Source organism: Hippocampus guttulatus, chromosome 11 (assembly GCF_054856545.1).
Source record: "Hippocampus guttulatus isolate MCC_2025c chromosome 11, RoL_Hgut_1.0, whole genome shotgun sequence".
Taxonomy (NCBI): domain Eukaryota; kingdom Metazoa; phylum Chordata; class Actinopteri; order Syngnathiformes; family Syngnathidae; genus Hippocampus; species Hippocampus guttulatus.
In genome coordinates, this window is record NC_141271.1 from 1,732,236 (window position 1) to 1,746,130 (window position 13,895).

The following is a 13,895-nucleotide window of genomic DNA, read 5'->3' on the forward strand; positions in this document are numbered from 1 at the left end:
GTGTGCATACGTCCTTTGGTTTAGGTGTGACACTCAATTTGAGTTTTTATTGCTTTAAATGCATTTTCAGCCCGAGCTGAGCACGTTTTGTGAGTTTGAATGCATCTTCATAGGCATGAATTGTGTGATCAAATTAATGCTCATTTAGGCTTCAGGTGGTCCTTCTGAACAAAATACATGTTAAAGTGTGTGCATAAATCCTTTGGTTTAGGCGTGACACTCAATTTGAGTTTTTATTGCTTTAAATGCATTTTCAGCCCGAGCTGAGCACGTTTTGTGAGTTTGAATGTATCTTCATAGGAATGAGTATTGTGGTCAAATTAAAGCTCATATAGGCTTCAGGAGGTCATCCTGAACAAAATACACGTTGAATGTGTGCATAAGTCCTTTGGTTTAGGTGTGACACTCAATTTGAGTTTTTATTGCTTTAAATGCATTTTCAGCCCGAGCTTGAGCGCGCTTTCTGACTTTGAATGTATCTTCATAGGAATGAGTTGTGTAGTCAAATTAATGCTCATTTAGGCTTCAGGAGGACATCCTGAACAAAATACATGTTGAAGTGTGTGCATAAATCCTCTGGTTTAGGCGTGACACTCAATTTGAGTTTTTATTGCTTTAAATGCATTTTCAGCCCGAGCTGAGCACGTTTTGTGAGTTTGAATGTATCTTCATAGGCATGAGTTGTGTGATCAAATTAATGCTCATTTAGGCTTCAGGAGGTCATCCTGAACAAAATACAAGTTGAAGTGTGTGCATAAGTCCTTTGGTAATCAAACAGCACGAAGGTCCGGGACCGAACGGATGCCACCCGCTTGGCCCCGCCGGAGCAGAAGTAAGATCGGGCGGCCCGAGCCCGAGCCCGAGCCCTACCCCTACCCGAACCCGACCGCCCTAAAATGTCCCTCATTGCTTCGGGTTCGGGGCGCACGGCACCCGTACGGCGGAGAGTATCCAGGGTTACCAGTGAAGCGGAGGAACATCTCACGCCCACCCGCGCGAAATGTCGTACCGAGTTGTTTATGCCCACGGCACCGCCGATGCTGCACCGTTTCGGCGCGAGGGACGCTCCAAACGAGGAGTTTGGGTCGAATGTGAATTAAAGTGTTAGGTTTCGTGAGAGATCAATACAAGAACCACACACAGACACCAAAAACGAAGAGGGGTTTTATTGCCAGAAAGTTGGTCAGGTCGAGGTGTAAACAACTGAAAGCTAGTCAAAATGATCACGTTGAGGAGTGCAGAAATGCTGGAGCGTAACGGCGTGGCAGCAGCTAGCTCGGCAGGAAGGATCGCTGACGAACTGGCAACGGGTGGCTGTTCACGCTGTCTTTTATGGTGCAAGTGGCAGATGAGATGAAGACTCGCACGTGTGTAGGGGAGGCAGGTGCACTGATTCGAGAGGCGCCCAGCCCACACTGAAAAAGAGACAAAAAAAGGGAGGGGCGGCACCGTGGACACACAATGGTTTCGAACGCAAAGGGCAGAAAACGTCGGCTTCCAGCCGCGCGACGTTCCGCGAACGAATACTGAATCGTATTGAGACACGTTATCCGTGGCATCATAAACTCCGCGAATTTAAGTCAACATCTCTCTGCTCCCAAATAAAACAATCATCACTATTCAGTCAACTGTAAACGAAGAAGTCAAGTCTGGGATTTTTTTTATGACCCTCTAAAAATAAGCAACAACATAAAATGTCCGCCCTGTGAACATGAGCTGAAATCGAATCTCAAACCAAATACATGTGAAAGCAAAAAAAATCGAAATATATCAATTTAGAATTCAAAGAACGTCGTGTCCCCATCACACTTTTTAATTGTCTTTTTTCTTTTTTCTTTTTTTTTTTGCATCGACACGCCTCAAAATTCTTCTGATGTGAGCGTTTTTAAAAAATCTTGGCTCTTTTGACTTTTTTGGGGGGTTCTTGGGACGGAAAAAATTGACGATGAATTGACAATATTTGCTGCTCAGAGCTGATGCCACGTTGTGTCACTCTTGTGCTTTCTGAAATGCGAGAGCCCTATTTGTCCATGCACGGCCAGCACTTTACGATAGCCTCTGCTGGTGAGAGTTGGCCATTGCAGCCTTCCATATGATTTCCTGTGACCCTCTAAAAATAATGAGATAAAATGTGCGTTGTGTGAACATGAGCTGCGCTTGAAACTACACCCAAATACAAGGAAAAGCAAAAAACAAAAATCTAAACGCACCAATTCAAAAGATAAATGAATGCCACGCCACCATCACACTTTTTCATGATTATTATTACAATTATTATTAATATCACTGCATAGGCAAGGCTCAAAATCCGCCTCATGTGAGCGTTTTTTCAAAAGATTTTCTTAATCTTGCTACTTCGGACTGGGCTTTTTTTTTTGGATATTGGGACAGAGAAACTTTATTATGTATTGACAGTGTTTGCTCTTCATCTCTTTTTCAACCTGGTGGACGCCCTCTCTTTGGCCGAGCATGACCTGATTTGTAGTCAGACGCCTCATGCATTGCGCCACGAACTCCACGAAATCAAACCACTATTTCTCTGTTCTCCTGTGGGGGAATTTGCCGCTCCCAAAAAGTTATTGTTACCTTTTTCAGTGTGGGATGGGCGCTTCTCTAATCAGTGCACCTGCCTCCCCGACACACCTGCGAGTCATTATCTCATCTGCCACTTGCAGCATAAAAGCCAGCCTGAAGAGCCACCCATTGTCACTTCGTCAGAGATCCTTCCTGCCGTGTCGACGACGCCGTACCGCTCCAGGATTCCTGCACTCCTCGAATTGATCATTTTGACTACCTTTCAGTTGTGACCACCTCGGCCTGTCTCGCTTACTGGCAATAAAACCCTTCTGTGCTTTTTGCGTCTGCGCGTGGTTCCTCTCTTCATCTCTCACGAAGCCGAACACTTTGCTTAACACCCGCGGTTCTCCCAGCGCTCCGCCCCAACATCCTCGTCGGAACAGCCTGAGCGCCGCAGCGGAGCAACTCCGGCTCGGCCGTGGGCAAAAACGGCTCTGTCCGAAATTTCTCACGGGCGGGCGTGAGCTGTTCCTCCGCTTCGCTTATCACACACACCACTCTCGGCCCTACCTGCCCCGCGCAACTCCGGCAGGGCCAAGCGGGTGGCATCGGTTCGGTCCCGGACCTTCGCGCGGTTTGATTCCCAAGTTTTTCTTCCCTTTGATTGCACACCGCGCCCCCTGTCCCTCAAAGCGAGGTGCATCTCTGGCGGAGCCGAGCGGGCAGCAGCTTTGCTCCCGGCAGGTCGTGTTGGTGTGCGCGAGGTCTTCCACCTCTTCGCTTGCAACACTCGCCTTTGCCGGCCCGCCAGGCACGGCGCAGCTCTGGCGGGGCCAAGCGACAGCGTCGGTTAGGTCCCGGGCGCAAAATCAAAAGGGAGGGTCGACACTGTGGACAAACAATGGACCCTAACACAAAGGGCAGAAAACTTCGACGCACACCCGCGCGACATTCTGTGAAGGAAAATACGCCACCCGCCTGACCTCGCCGGAGTTCCGCCGCGCCCGTCGGTCCAACGTGGCCCGGGTTGCAAGCGAAGTGGGTGAAAAGCTCACGGCCATCCTCGCGAAATATCGTACAATGCCGCTGCAAAACACGGCCCGGGCGCGGCTGCTCCTAGCGGATCGCAATGCAGCTCTGATCAGGGGGATCTTGCGGGAAGCCGGGAGGGGCGCGGGTGTCAAGCAACGGGCTAATAAACCTCGTCGAATACGCCCGCGACGGGCCGGTATAGAAGCGATGCCGCCAGTTTGTCCCCGCCGGAGCTCCTCCAAGCCAGGCAGGCCGAAAGTGGCGCGGGTTGACAACACAGGGTCCAAAACTTCAACGCACAACCAAGCGATCGTCCAGCTTTATGCAGCCTTGTACAAATTGTGTTTTCAAATTGTTCGCCCGAAACAGTTTTGTCACTCCCACAAGACAAACAAGCTATTTTTTTTCAGATGGCAGTGGAACTGATGAAGGCCTTCCCCAGACATTCCGTGCATCAATTTTAGAACATTATGTGGCGATGGAAAATAAGAGAACAAGACAATCGTCAGAAATACTGACCACAGCAGGTTTATTGGATGATGATCACCCATGCAAAAAATGTTTAATTGTGGCATCCAGAAATGATGCCAAAGATATATTTTGTTTCAAACTACTTCATGAAGAGGAAGTGTTGATACCAGGGATGAATTCTGAAAGCTTATGAGAAAGTCATTTTTTATGACTTGTACCACAACGAAAAATCTCGTGTTATTCACTGCTCCGATGAAAATAAAATGTCAAGATAAAATTTCAATCCCATATTTACACACTGTGAATTTTAAGTTTAATGTTCACTGATATTCCGTCATGTTGTCGTATTTGTTCTCGCCATGCACTGTGGCATGCTCTAAATGGCAAAACCACCTGGAAAAGGTCCTCTGACAAAACGAGTGATTTTTACAATGGAAGAACACACAATTTATCTTGCATCGACATTGTCTTCATGATGCTTTGCATGCATCATTGAAATTGGGTTGGTTCAAGTAAAAGAAAAAATTTGAATTTTAAAAGCAACTTAGAGTTATCCTGATTGAAATTTCCGAACATATAATCTTGCGATGTTAGGGTTCTCTCCCCCCGGCCCCCTTTTGACGAGACCCAGTGCGAAAGGTGGTACCATGAGCAGTGTCTTGAGAAGAATTTGCATGAATTGAGCGGCCGAAGACTGGTATTGCTGCTGTGAGTGCACATCACAATGTTGGAAGTCATGTAGACCTATATCTAATTTTGTGAGTGTTGTTCTGGAAAAAAATTAATTCTCACAAGAAAATGACAGACATGTCAGCTGCTCAACCCGTATTGTTTTGTGTTTTTTGTTATTGTAAAGTGTCCTTGGGTGTCTTGAAAGGCGCTTATCAATAAAATGTATTATTAGTATTATTATTATTATTAAGTTGCCTACACTGGTAAAGTTTTTTAAAATTTGAGTTTTTATTGCTTTAAATGCATTTTCAGCCCGAGTTGAGCACGTTTTGTGAGTTTGAATGTATCTTCATAGGAATGAGTTGTGTGGTCAAATTAATGCTCATTTAGGCTTCAGGTGGTCGGTCATCCTGAACAAAATACATGTTGAAGTGTGTGCATAAGTCCTTTGGTTTAGGCGTGACACTCAATTTGAGTTTTTATTGCTTTAAATGCATTTTCAGCCCGAGCTGAGCACGTTTTGTGAGTTTGAATGTATCTTCATAGGAATCAGTTGTGTGGTCAAATTAATGCTCATTTAGGCTTCAGGTGGTCATCCTGAACAAAATACATGTTGAAGTGTGTGCATAAGTCCTTTGGTTTAGGCGTGACACTCAATTTGAGTTTTTATTGCTTTAAATGCATTTTCAGCCCGAGCTGAGCACGTTTTGTGAGTTTGAATGTAGCTTCATAGGAATTAGTTGTGTGGTCAAATTAATGCTCATTTAGGCTTCAGGTGGTCATCCTGAACAAAATACATGTTGAAGTGTGTGCATAAGTCCTTTGGTTTAGGCGTGACACTCAATTTGAGTTTTTATTGCTTTAAATGCATTTTCAGCCCGAGCTGAGCATGTTTTGTGAGTTTGAATGTATCTTCATAAGAATGAGTTGTGTGGTCAAATTAATGCTCATTTCGGCTTCAGGTGGTCATCCTGAACTAAATACATGTTGAAGTGTGTGCATAAGTCCTTTGGTTTAGGCGTGACACTCCATTTGAGTTTTTATTGCTTTAAATGCATTTTCAGTCCGAGCTGAGCGCGCTTTCTGACTTTGAATGTATCTTCATAGGAATGAGTTGTGTGGTCAAATTATTGCTCATTTAGGCTTCAGGAGGTCATCCTGAACAAAATACATCTTGAAGTGTGTGCATAAGTCCTTCGGTTTAGGCGTGACACTCAATTTGAGTTTTTATTGCTTTAAATGCATTTTCAGCCCGAGCTGAGCACGTTTTGTGAGTTTGAATGTATCTTCATAGGAATGAGTTGTGTGGTCAAATTAATGCTCATTTAGGCTTCAGGAGGTCATCCTGAACAAAATACATGTTGAAGTGTGTGCATAAGTCCTTTGGTTGAGGCGTGACACTCAATTTGAGTTTTTATTGCTTTAAATGCATTTTCAGCCCGAGTTGAGCACGTTTTGTGAGTTTGAATGTATCTTCATAGGAATGAGTTGTGTGGTCAAATTAATGCTCATTTAGGCTTCAGGTGGTCATCCTGAACAAAATACATGTTAAAGTGTGTGCATAAGTCCTTTGGTTTAGGCGTGACACTCAATTTGAGTTTTTATTGCTTTAAATGCATTTTCAGCCCGAGCTGAGCACGTTTTGTGAGTTTGAATGTATCTTCATAGGAATGAGTTGTGTGGTCAAATTAATTCTCATATGGGCTTCAGGAGGTCATCCTGAACAAAATACATGTTGAAGTGTGTGCATAAGTCCTTTGGTTTAGGCCTTACACTCAATTTGAGTTTTGATTGCTTTAAATGCATTTTCAGCCCGAGCTGAGCACGTTTTGTGAGTTTGAATGTATCTTCATAGGAATGAGTTGTGTGGTCAAATTAATGCTCATTTAGGCTTCAGGTGGTCATCCTGAACAAAATACATGTTGAAGTGTGTTCATAAGTCCTTTGGTTTAGGTGTGACACTCAATTTGAGTTTTTATTGCTTTAAATGCATTTTCAGCCCGAGCTGAGCACGTTTTGTGAGTTTGAATGTATCTTCATAGGAATGAGTTGTGTGGTCAAATTAATGCTCATTTAGGCTTCAGGAGGTCATCCTGAACAAAATACATCTTGAAGTGTGTGCATAAGTCCTTCGGTTTAGGCGTGACACTCAATTTGAGTTTTTATTGCTTTAAATGCATTTTCAGCCCGAGCTGAGCATCTTTTGTGAGTTTGAATGTAGCTTCATAGGAATGAGTTGTGTGGTCAAATTAATGCTCATTTAGGCTTCAGGAGGTCATCCTGAACAAAATACATGTTGAAGTGTGTGCATAATCCTTTGGTTTAGGTGTGACACTCAATTTGAGTTTTTATTGCTTTAAATGCATTTTCAGCCCGAGCTGAGCGCGCTTTCTGACTTTGAATGTATCTTCATAGGAATGATTTGTTTAGTCAAATTAATGCTCTTTTAGGCTTCAGGAGGCCAACCTGAACAAAATACATGATGAAGTGTGTGCATAAGTCCTTTGGTTTAGGTGTGACACTCAATTTGAGTTTTTATTGCTTTAAATGCATTTTCAGCCCGAGCTGAGCACGTTTTGTGAGTTTGAATGCATCTTCATAGGCATGAATTGTGTGATCAAATTAATGCTCATTTAGGCTTCAGGTGGTCCTTCTGAACAAAATACATGTTAAAGTGTGTGCATAAATCCTTTGGTTTAGGCGTGACACTCAATTTGAGTTTTTATTGCTTTAAATGCATTTTCAGCCCGAGCTGAGCACGTTTTGTGAGTTTGAATGTATCTTCATAGGAATGAGTTGTGTGGTCAAATTAAAGCTCATATAGGCTTCAGGAGGTCATCCTGAACAAAATACATGTTGAATGTGTGCATAAGTCCTTTGGTTTAGGTGTGACACTCAATTTGAGTTTTTATTGCTTTAAATGCATTTTCAGCCCGAGCTTGAGCGCGCTTTCTGACTTTGAATGTATCTTCATAGGAATGAGTTGTGTAGTCAAATTAATGCTCATTTAGGCTTCAGGAGGTCATCCTGAACAAAATACAAGTTGAAGTGTGTGCATAAGTCCTTTGGTAATCAAACAGCACGAAGGTCCGGGACCGAACGGATGCCACCCGCTTGGCCCCGCCGGAGCAGAAGTAAGATCGGGCGGCCCGAGCCCGAGCCCGAGCCCTACCCCTACCCGAACCCGACCGCCCTAAAATGTCCCTCATTGCTTCGGGTTCGGGGCGCACGGCACCCGTACGGCGGAGAGTATCCAGGGTTACCAGTGAAGCGGAGGAACATCTCACGCCCACCCGCGCGAAATGTCGTACCGAGTTGTTTATGCCCACGGCACCGCCGATGCTGCACCGTTTCGGCGCGAGGGACGCTCCAAACGAGGAGTTTGGGTCGAATGTGAATTAAAGTGTTAGGTTTCGTGAGAGATCAATACAAGAACCACACACAGACACCAAAAACGAAGAGGGGTTTTATTGCCAGAAAGTTGGTCAGGTCGAGGTGTAAACAACTGAAAGCTAGTCAAAATGATCACGTTGAGGAGTGCAGAAATGCTGGGGCGTAACGGCGTGGCAGCAGCTAGCTCGGCAGGAAGGATCGCTGACGAACTGGCAACGGGTGGCTGTTCACGCTGTCTTTTATGGTGCAAGTGGCAGATGAGATGAAGACTCGCACGTGTGTAGGGGAGGCAGGTGCACTGATTCGAGAGGCGCCCAGCCCACACTGAAAAAGAGACAAAAAAAGGGAGGGGCGGCACCGTGGACACACAATGGTTTCGAACGCAAAGGGCAGAAAACGTCGGCTTCCAGCCGCGCGACGTTCCGCGAACGAATACTGAATCGTATTGAGACACGTTATCCGTGGCATCATAAACTCCGCGAATTTAAGTCAACATCTCTCTGCTCCCAAATAAAACAATCATCCCTATTCAGTCAACTGTAAACGAAGAAGTCAAGTCTGGGATTTTTTTTATGACCCTCTAAAAATAAGCAACAACATAAAATGTCCGCCCTGTGAACATGAGCTGAAATCGAATCTCAAACCAAATACATGTGAAAGCAAAAAAAATCGAAATATATCAATTTAGAATTCAAAGAACGTCGTGTCCCCATCACACTTTTTAATTGTCTTTTTTCTTTTTTCTTTTTTTTTTTGCATCGACACGCCTCAAAATCCTTCTGATGTGAGCGTTTTTAAAAAATCTTGGCTCTTTTGACTTTTTTGGGGGGTTCTTGGGACGGAAAAAATTGACGATGAATTGACAATATTTGCTGCTCAGAGCTGATGCCACGTTGTGTCACTCTTGTGCTTTCTGAAATGCGAGAGCCCTATTTGTCCATGCACGGCCAGCACTTTACGATAGCCTCTGCTGGTGAGAGTTGGCCATTGCAGCCTTCCATATGATTTCCTGTGACCCTCTAAAAATAATGAGATAAAATGTGCGTTGTGTGAACATGAGCTGCGCTTGAAACTACACCCAAATACAAGGAAAAGCAAAAAACAAAAATCTAAACGCACCAATTCAAAAGATAAATGAATGCCACGCCACCATCACACTTTTTCATTATTATTATTACAATTATTATTAATATCACTGCATAGGCAAGGCTCAAAATCCGCCTCATGTGAGCGTTTTTTCAAAAGATTTTCTTAATCTTGCTACTTCGGACTGGGCTTTTTTTTTTGGATATTGGGACAGAGAAACTTTATTATGTATTGACAGTGTTTGCTCTTCATCTCTTTTTCAACCTGGTGGACGCCCTCTCTTTGGCCGAGCATGACCTGATTTGTAGTCAGACGCCTCATGCATTGCGCCACGAACTCCACGAAATCAAACCACTATTTCTCTGTTCTCCTGTGGGGGAATTTGCCGCTCCCAAAAAGTTATTGTTACCTTTTTCAGTGTGGGATGGGCGCTTCTCTAATCAGTGCACCTGCCTCCCCGACACACCTGCGAGTCATTATCTCATCTGCCACTTGCAGCATAAAAGCCAGCCTGAAGAGCCACCCATTGTCACTTCGTCAGAGATCCTTCCTGCCGTGTCGACGACGCCGTACCGCTCCAGGATTCCTGCACTCCTCGAATTGATCATTTTGACTACCTTTCAGTTGTGACCACCTCGGCCTGTCTCGCTTACTGGCAATAAAACCCTTCTGTGCTTTTTGTGTCTGCGCGTGGTTCCTCTCTTCATCTCTCACGAAGCCGAACACTTTGCTTAACACCCGCGGTTCTCCCAGCGCTCCGCCCCAACATCCTCGTCGGAACAGCCTGAGCGCCGCAGCGGAGCAACTCCGGCTCGGCCGTGGGCAAAAACGGCTCTGTCCGAAATTTCTCACGGGCGGGCGCGAGCTGTTCCTCCGCTTCGCTTATCACACACACCACTCTCGGCCCTACCTGCCCCGCGCAACTCCGGCAGGGCCAAGCGGGTGGCATCGGTTCGGTCCCGGACCTTCGCGCGGTTTGATTCCCAAGTTTTTCTTCCCTTTGATTGCACACCGCGCCCCCTGTCCCTCAAAGCGAGGTGCATCTCTGGCGGAGCCGAGCGGGCAGCAGCTTTGCTCCCGGCAGGTCGTGTTGGTGTGCGCGAGGTCTTCCACCTCTTCGCTTGCAACACTCGCCTTTGCCGGCCCGCCAGGCACGGCGCAGCTCTGGCGGGGCCAAGCGACAGCGTCGGTTAGGTCCCGGGCGCAAAATCAAAAGGGAGGGTCGACACTGTGGACAAACAATGGACCCTAACACAAAGGGCAGAAAACTTCGACGCACACCCGCGCGACATTCTGTGAAGGAAAATACGCCACCCGCCTGACCTCGCCGGAGTTTCGCCGCGCCCGTCGGTCCAACGTGGCCCGGGTTGCAAGCGAAGTGGGTGAAAAGCTCACGGCCATCCTCGCGAAATATCGTACAATGCCGCTGCAAAACACGGCCCGGGCGCGGCTGCTCCTAGCGGATCGCAATGCAGCTCTGATCAGGGGGATCTTGCGGGAAGCCGGGAGGGGCGCGGGTGTCAAGCAACGGGCTAATAAACCTCGTCGAATACGCCCGCGACGGGCCGGTATAGAAGCGATGCCGCCAGTTTGTCCCCGCCGGAGCTCCTCCAAGCCAGGCAGGCCGAAAGTGGCGCGGGTTGACAACACAGGGTCCAAAACTTCAACGCACAACCAAGCGATCGTCCAGCTTTATGCAGCCTTGTACAAATTGTGTTTTCAAATTGTTCGCCCGAAACAGTTTTGTCACTCCCACAAGACAAACAAGCTATTTTTTTTCAGATGGCAGTGGAACTGATGAAGGCCTTCCCCAGACATTCCGTGCATCAATTTTAGAACATTATGTGGCGATGGAAAATAAGAGAACAAGACAATCGTCAGAAATACTGACCACAGCAGGTTTATTGGATGATGATCACCCATGCAAAAAATGTTTAATTGTGGCATCCAGAAATGATGCCAAAGATATATTTTGTTTCAAACTACTTCATGAAGAGGAAGTGTTGATACCAGGGATGAATTCTGAAAGCTTATGAGAAAGTCATTTTTTATGACTTGTACCACAACGAAAAATCTCGTGTTATTCACTGCTCCGATGAAAATAAAATGTCAAGATAAAATTTCAATCCCATATTTACACACTGTGAATTTTAAGTTTAATGTTCACTGATATTCCGTCATGTTGTCGTATTTGTTCTCGCCATGCACTGTGGCATGCTCTAAATGGCAAAACCACCTGGAAAAGGTCCTCTGACAAAACGAGTGATTTTTACAATGGAAGAACACACAATTTATCTTGCATCGACATTGTCTTCATGATGCTTTGCATGCATCATTGAAATTGGGTTGGTTCAAGTAAAAGAAAAAATTTGAATTTTAAAAGCAACTTAGAGTTATCCTGATTGAAATTTCCGAACATATAATCTTGCGATGTTAGGGTTCTCTCCCCCCGGCCCCCTTTTGACGAGACCCAGTGCGAAAGGTGGTACCATGAGCAGTGTCTTGAGAAGAATTTGCATGAATTGAGCGGCCGAAGACTGGTATTGCTGCTGTGAGTGCACATCACAATGTTGGAAGTCATGTAGACCTATATCTAATTTTGTGAGTGTTGTTCTGGAAAAAAATTAATTCTCACAAGAAAATGACAGACATGTCAGCTGCTCAACCCGTATTGTTTTGTGTTTTTTGTTATTGTAAAGTGTCCTTGGGTGTCTTGAAAGGCGCTTATCAATAAAATGTATTATTAGTATTATTATTATTATTAAGTTGCCTACACTGGTAAAGTTTTTTAAAATTTGAGTTTTTATTGCTTTAAATGCATTTTCAGCCCGAGTTGAGCACGTTTTGTGAGTTTGAATGTATCTTCATAGGAATGAGTTGTGTGGTCAAATTAATGCTCATTTAGGCTTCAGGTGGTCATCCTGAACAAAATACATGTTGAAGTGTGTGCATAAGTCCTTTGGTTTAGGCGTGACACTCAATTTGAGTTTTTATTGCTTTAAATGCATTTTCAGCCCGAGCTGAGCACGTTTTGTGAGTTTGAATGTATCTTCATAGGAATGAGTTGTGTGGTCAAATTAATGCTCATTTAGGCTTCAGGTGGTCATCCTGAACAAAATACATGTTGAAGTGTGTGCATAAGTCCTTTGGTTTAGGCGTGACACTCAATTTGAGTTTTTATTGCTTTAAATGCATTTTCAGCCCGAGCTGAGCACGTTTTGTGAGTTTGAATGTAGCTTCATAGGAATTAGTTGTGTGGTCAAACTATTGCTCATTTAGGCTTCAGGAGGTCATCCTGAACAAAATACATGTTGAAGTGTGTGCATAAGTCCTTTGGTTGAGGCGTGACACTCAATTTGAGTTTTTATTGCTTTAAATGCATTTTCAGCCCGAGTTGAGCACGTTTTGTGAGTTTGAATGTATCTTCATAGGAATGAGTTGTGTGGTCAAATTAATGCTCATTTAGGCTTCAGGTGGTCATCCTGAACAAAATACACGTTGAAGTGTGTGCATAAGTCCTTTGGTTTAGGCGTGACACTCAATTTGAGTTTTTATTGCTTTAAATGCATTTTCAGCCCGAGCTGAGCACGTTTTGTGAGTTTGAATGTATCTTCATAGGAATGAGTTGTGTGGTCAAATTAATTCTCATATGGGCTTCAGGAGGTCATCCTGAACAAAATACATGTTGAAGTGTGTGCATAAGTCCTTTGGTTTAGGCGTGACACTCAATTTGAGTTTTGATTGCTTTAAATGCATTTTCAGCCCGAGCTGAGCACGTTTTGTGAGTTTGAATGTATCTTCATAGGAATGAGTTGTGTGGTCAAATAAATGCTCATTTAGGCTTCAGGTGGTCATCCTGAACAAAATACATGTTGAAGTGTATGCATAAGTCCTTTGGTTTAGGCGTGACACTCAATTTGAGTTTTTATTGCTTTAAATGCATTTTCAGCCCGAGTTGAGCACGTTTTGTGAGTTTGAATGTATCTTCATAGGAATGAGTTGTGTGGTCAAATTAATGCTCATTTAGGCTTCAGGTGGTCATCCTGAACAAAGTACATGTTGAAGTGTGTGCATAAGTCCTTTGGTTTAGGCGTGACACTCAATTTGAGTTTTTATTGCTTTAAATGCATTTTCAGCCCGAGCTGAGCACGTTTTGTGAGTTTGAACGTATCTTCATAGGAATGAGTTGTGTGGTCAAATTAATTCTCATATGGGCTTCAGGAGGTCATCCTGAACAAAATACATGTTGAAGTGTGTGCATAAGTCCTTTGGTTTAGGCGTGACACTCAATTTGAGTTTTGATTGCTTTAAATGCATTTTCAGCCCGAGCTGAGCACGTTTTGTGAGTTTGAATGTATCTTCATAGGAATGAGTTGTGTGGTCAAATAAATGCTCATTTAGGCTTCAGGTGGTCATCCTGAACAAAATACATGTTGAAGTGTATGCATAAGTCCTTTGGTTTAGGCGTGACACTCAATTTGAGTTTTTATTGCTTTAAATGCATTTTCAGCCCGAGTTGAGCACGTTTTGTGAGTTTGAATGTATCTTCATAGGAATGAGTTGTGTGGTCAAATTAATGCTCATTTAGGCTTCAGGTGGTCATCCTGAACAAAGTACATGTTGAAGTGTGTGCATAAGTCCTTTGGTTTAGGCGTGACACTCAATTTGAGTTTTTATTGCTTTAAATGCATTTTCAGCCCGAGCTGAGCACGTTTTGTGAGTTT